This window comes from Dipodomys spectabilis, unplaced genomic scaffold (genome assembly GCF_019054845.1).
Source record: "Dipodomys spectabilis isolate Male_0828 unplaced genomic scaffold, ASM1905484v1 ptg000470l, whole genome shotgun sequence".
NCBI lineage: Eukaryota > Metazoa > Chordata > Mammalia > Rodentia > Heteromyidae > Dipodomys > Dipodomys spectabilis.
This window is the reverse complement of record NW_024871147.1, coordinates 9,525-15,429: the sequence shown is the minus strand read 5'-3', so window position 1 is coordinate 15,429 and position 5,905 is coordinate 9,525.

Here is a 5,905-nt window from a genome sequence, read left to right as displayed (position 1 = left end):
CACTGTGTGGTGTGAATTTTACCGCAGTGCTGAACCCTTCCACCTAATACCAAAAGTCACGTGCAATAATTTATTATTTGATGTTAGGTGAGTGCTAAGTGTAGAATACACTTTGAATTATTACATTAATTCACAGACATGAAACAATAATGATATATTATTTGTTTAAATTTTAATGCTTCTCAATTTTACAATTCATGAAATATACTATTAAACTTAGTTTCACTTTCTTCTTTCCTATAGCTACTAAAATTAAAATTATATAATAAACATTCAGTACTAAGAAATCAATAATAAGTAACCTATTATAAAAATAATATACTATTAAACTGTGATTTGATATTATAGTTCTAACAATTTGTGATATAAAAAACATTTGATAGAATTATGGGTAATATTTTTTAAACTTACGAACTTGCTATTTGTTGCCTAATTGTGTCATTTGTTATTCTTGGTCCAAATCATCTCTTCCCCTTGTTTAGTTTTTTATTTTATCTCTATTGGTTTATTGATTGTGCTTTTCTTTTCCTTTTTAGTGAGTAACATGAGGCTTAAAATCTGTATGCTAGTTTATTACTTCTTATGTTTATGTAAAATTACTGCTTTCCACAGCTCTTCTATTCTTCGTTGTATGGTATAGTATTTCCCTCACTCCCATCTCCTGTATTGCTGTTCTCATGTATTTGATTTTATTTTTATACAAATTTTATTGTCAAGGTAATGTACAGAGGGTTGTATTTACATAAGTAAGGAAATGAACTCATTTCTTTATTAACTTGTTACACCTTCCCCCATTTTCCTCCCTCTCCCCTCCCAAAGGCCGCCCCCAAAGTTATTTCCAACATATTGTCTTGTGAGTATGACTGTTGCATATGTTCCCCCTTTGTCCTTTGTCTCACCATTTTGTTTTTTCCCTTTCCCTTGCCTAGTTCAGATCAACATATTTACAATTCCCAGGATATCAAAATCAAATATAGTGACTACAGGGGATAAACCGTAGGTGGGGGAAATACAAAAAGTTAAAAAGAAATAACATAGTATATTATGAACAAAAACAACTAAGAACATGTCTTAGAGTTCATTTCACATGGAATCAACTTGTTAGGTCAAATGTGCATAGCTATTGAGCTATTGTGCTCATCTACTAAGATTATCCTTGATGAACATAAAAGGCGAGTGCTCTCCCACTTGAGCCACAGTGCCACTTCCGGGTTACTAGTTGTTTGTTGGAGATAAGAGTCTCACGGACTTTCCTGCCCAGGCTGGCTTTGAACTGTGATCCTCAGATCTCAGCCTCTTGAGTAGCTAGGATGACAGGTGTGAGCCATTAGCACCCGGCTTAATATTATTCTTTACCAGGGCATTCTCTTGCTACTTTGGTTGTTTAGAGTGTCTATAAGAGCAAGCATTCCGTAGGGAGCAGGGAAACACCATATGACCTTTACTTACAGAGATTTCTACGTGACTTGCTATGACTTGTACTGTGTTTTGCAAGTCGAATCATATCTCTTAAAACCCTTTAAGAGATAAGAAAAGTGGTGAAAGACCTCTTGGAGACAAATACATCTTCAACAAACTTTGTTAAAAGCATTCCATTTAAGGCATGTTCAATGACATGTGAAACTTTTGTTGGCTATAACTATGTTTCTTTCTCCATGTGTGGATGTATACATGGGTACATGTATATGTGTGTTTGTGTGTATAGTAACAAACATGTGTACATATATAAAGGCATATACACATATATATGCATATACAAATAAATATACATATAAAAATATATGTGCATATATATATTTATATCAGGTTTTCAATGACAATCTATAATTCCCAGCATATTGTCATTCTAACACAGTGTATATGATAACCTGCTCTGAGGATCTGTGCTATCTGATGTGTATCCTTTGTACTCACTTTCCCCATTACCTTGGTTTTCATCCATGTGACACACTTCGGTCTACCTTCCATAGGATAACTTTGTTTTCATTACATGTAGTTACTTACTGATAATAAAATAAAAAGGTTGCTTGTAAACAAAATAGAAATTTTAGGTTACCGGTTAAAAGTATCTTATCCATCCCAATGATTCCTATGAGATAAAATTTGTAATAATAATAATAATAAAATTGAAAAGGAATTCCTAGTTCTGTTGTTTTACCATTTGGAATGACAGAGAATAATATCATGTCATTGTTATAACTCTTAAAGAATGGAAGGGTCACTGATGGTCCCTATCATGTTCCCAAAAAACCAGTGGAACCTGAAGGATACTAGTAGACCAGTGGAAATTCTAAGTAGCAGACATGGAGCCTGAAAGAAAAAGAGAGGATGAGAGAGAGAGAAAGAGAAAAATATTATAATACTGAAAGTGTATAACAGATAAATAAGAGCTGTATGGGAATATTCGTACTTCTATCCTTAGACTTTCCATATGCATTTGAAGATATTTGATGTACAATAACCCATCAACATAAAATATAAAAAGATTTTGATACAAAATAAAAATGACTCAAGAAATTATAAATGCAAAACAATCTTCAGAGAAGCAAACTCTGGGAGATATTTCATGACTTTGAAAAGTATAAAGTGGCTGAAGTTAATATAAATTTAGAAGTATTGCAATTCACAAAAATATAGAAAAAAAAGAGCCAGGTGTTGATGGTTCATGCCCATAATCCTACCTACTCAGGAAGCTGATATCTGAGGATTGTGCTTCAAACCCAGCCTGGGCAGGAAAGTCCGTGAGACTCTTATCTCCAACAAACAACTAGAAACCCGGAAGTGGCACTGTGGCTCATGTGGGAGAGAACTCGCCTTGAGCTGAAGAGCACAGGGACAGCGCTCAAGCCCAGAGTTCCAGGCCCACGATCACCAAAAAAAAAAAAAAGAAAGAAAAAAAGAAGAAGAAAGTTATAAGGCTTTAAATGGAATCCTTCCTTGAGCTCTTTTCCAACAGCCATCATCAATTCCTAAGCAAAGAGTGAGTTCTCAGAAAACTGGATCTCAGGTCATACTTTAATAAACCCATGTGAAAAGTCCTATGTGAGAATTGCTGAGTGAGGTCTTGCTAATTTCCTGACCAAGAAAATAGGAAAATAAAGTAAGTATTTTTAATGTATTAACGTTTGAGAATAACTTGTAACCTGTAAATAAATGTGTAGAACCCAATTATACCCACTGACAAAAAATGATGTGTGTTTTATTTATGTTCTCTTGGACTTGGAGAGTGATTTTAGGTGTGTCTACACAAGTAGAATCAGCATAAATAAACCCAGCATTTCTTCATTTAACATAGAAGGAAAGGATACAGGTTGACCCATTGTAATATTGAGATGTACAAGATACTATCAGAGGGGGGGTGGAGGGAAGAGTTGGGGAGGTGTGAATGGAAGGATTGGTAGGGGAAAAACAAAGGAGGGAATAACTATGCTCAATAAGAAATATAATCAATACGTTACTTATGTAACTGTAACCGCTCTGTACAGTATCTTTACAATAAAAAATTTTATTAAAAAGAAACAAGGAAAACTTCTGTACTTATAGGAAATTGCATTTGTCACACAATATCAGTAAGGTATTGGTTTTAGTGCCATAGGCATATCAAAACTTTGGATACTCAATATCTCTAAATGAACATAGTGTAATATTTACATTAGAATCTGCCCACAACCTATTGCAGTGTAATTCCTATGAAAACTTTTACTACCATCTATTTTTGTAATGAAAAATAAAAGGATATGCACTATCAACAGAAACATTTTTTCTAGATAATTTTTTCTGCATTTGGTGGATGGAATTGCGAGAGTAATTTTGAAAAGCACAAATTTCATCAAGAGCTGTCTGCAAAATGCAACAATGATCTAACACAGCATCATTGAATAGTACGGAACTCCAAGAAGAAGTACTTGAATTGAGATATTAGCGGAAAGTGGAACCACACAAGGACTTTCTAGATAGGCAGCTGCTAGATTTCTCATTGAGAGCTTTCATGACTCTTTGGGAAGCACATGTCAGAACCTCACTGAAATGTAGATAGTTTTCCCTTACATTTCTATCATGCTTAGTTATTATCAATCAACATATAGCTAATCTTGAATAATCCTTTAATAAAATGTTGATGGAGTGTTTATATGCAGAAAACCTGCATATTCTATGCCCCAAAAGAGAGAAAATTAGGTAAGCATCCATTTAGAGCCTTCTGAATAATTCTGATTCTGACCACATCAATTATCTATCCATACCTGTGCCCTGTGCTCGAGTGAGAGGATTTTAAAAGAATTTAGTGATTTAAAAATTCAAATTTAAATGTGGAATGAAATTAGTTCCAATGCATTACATTAAGATATTTAGAAACAATTGAGAAACCTAAAGGTCTATAAGATTATTTGTATTGAAAGTGAAGGGATATTGGAATTTGGTTCTCTATATTTTAAGCAATTTGCAAAAAGGATTGGTAAAATAAAATTTACATTTGACTTTACACTTACTACTTTTTGTATATTGAAAGGAGCACAAGCTTCAACAGTGTCAATGTTATCCTCTTATTTATGTCTAAAGCTTTTTGCTTCTAGTCTTTTAATATTAAAATTTATAAAAAAATTATTCTTTAGCTAGTTGTGCAAAGGGGTTTCGCTTCATCATGTCAGTGTTCAATAGGGTGTATATGTGCATTTCAATGTACAATACATCTGGATCATTGTCAAACTTTCCATTTTTCTTTCTTCCCTTACACCAACCCAATCTCTCCCTTCAAGTTTCCTACTTATATTCCCACATATGTTCTTTAAGTGATATGATTATATTAGTCCTCCGTTTTCCTCTCCATTCTTCTGCCCTACTCTCTTTAAACCCAGCTCTCCCTTTGAAGACTTGTTTCAACTTCATGGTATTTTGTTAAATATCTCTGTCTTTGGCATTTGGCTTTGGGCTTGCCACAGCCTCTCTTCCATGTTTGACCTACATAAATGAGTATATTTCTCCACATTTCTAGTCTTAATGGCTGAGGTAGGTCTTCTTTACTGTCAATCTTTGTATTTGTCTTTTGGCTTTGGGCTTGCCACGGCCTGTCTTCTATGTTTGACCTACATAAATGATGATATTTCTCCATATTTTCAATCGCTGAATGGCTGAGATAGGTCACCTTTATTGTTCACCTCTGTCCTAAATTCAGAATTGGACCTTCAGGGCCATCCAATGGAGCTTTTTTCTTCTCTACACACTGAAGATGGAAGGAAAATAATTTCCATGCTCTCAACATTATGCTATCCTTCATGAATTTCCATTACTTATCACTTCAGCAGTCTAAATTTCAAGTAATGTTTTCTGCATCATATTCACACAGTTTAAGTGAATATCAAGGGTAATTTACCTAGCATTGGAAATTTAGGGACGATCTTCAATTTCTCATGATAGAAGCAGGAGTCAGTTTGAATTGTACAGAATCCACAATGTAGCCTTCTAAATTTTCAATAAATTCAGAGTTACTTTTTATTAATATTTAAAAAGTTTTATTTTAGTATTTGAAATGCTGCTCAAATTATTTTTAAAACTTTCACATTAAGTTAGACTGAACTTTTCCCCCCATTTCCGGCCGTAGTTTATATTAAGTCTCTTTGGCTTTATTGTTTGAGAGGCCAAGGGAAAAAGGTAAACAGAATCATGACCATTACTTAGATATCTCCTTCCTCTTCGGTTTCTGCTATTCTTGTTGAGAAGAAGACTGGAGCAGGGAACAAGGATGCTTGACTTCATACAAGGGAGCATTCCTGGCATCTTAATTATTGTTTCTCAAATCACTTAAACTGATTACTCTTGCCTTCTCTTTAACAGTAACCTAACTGTGGGTTCCTTGGTGCAAGAGGAAGAACACTAACAGGTTATTATCTGTAAACTTGTATTTTACATC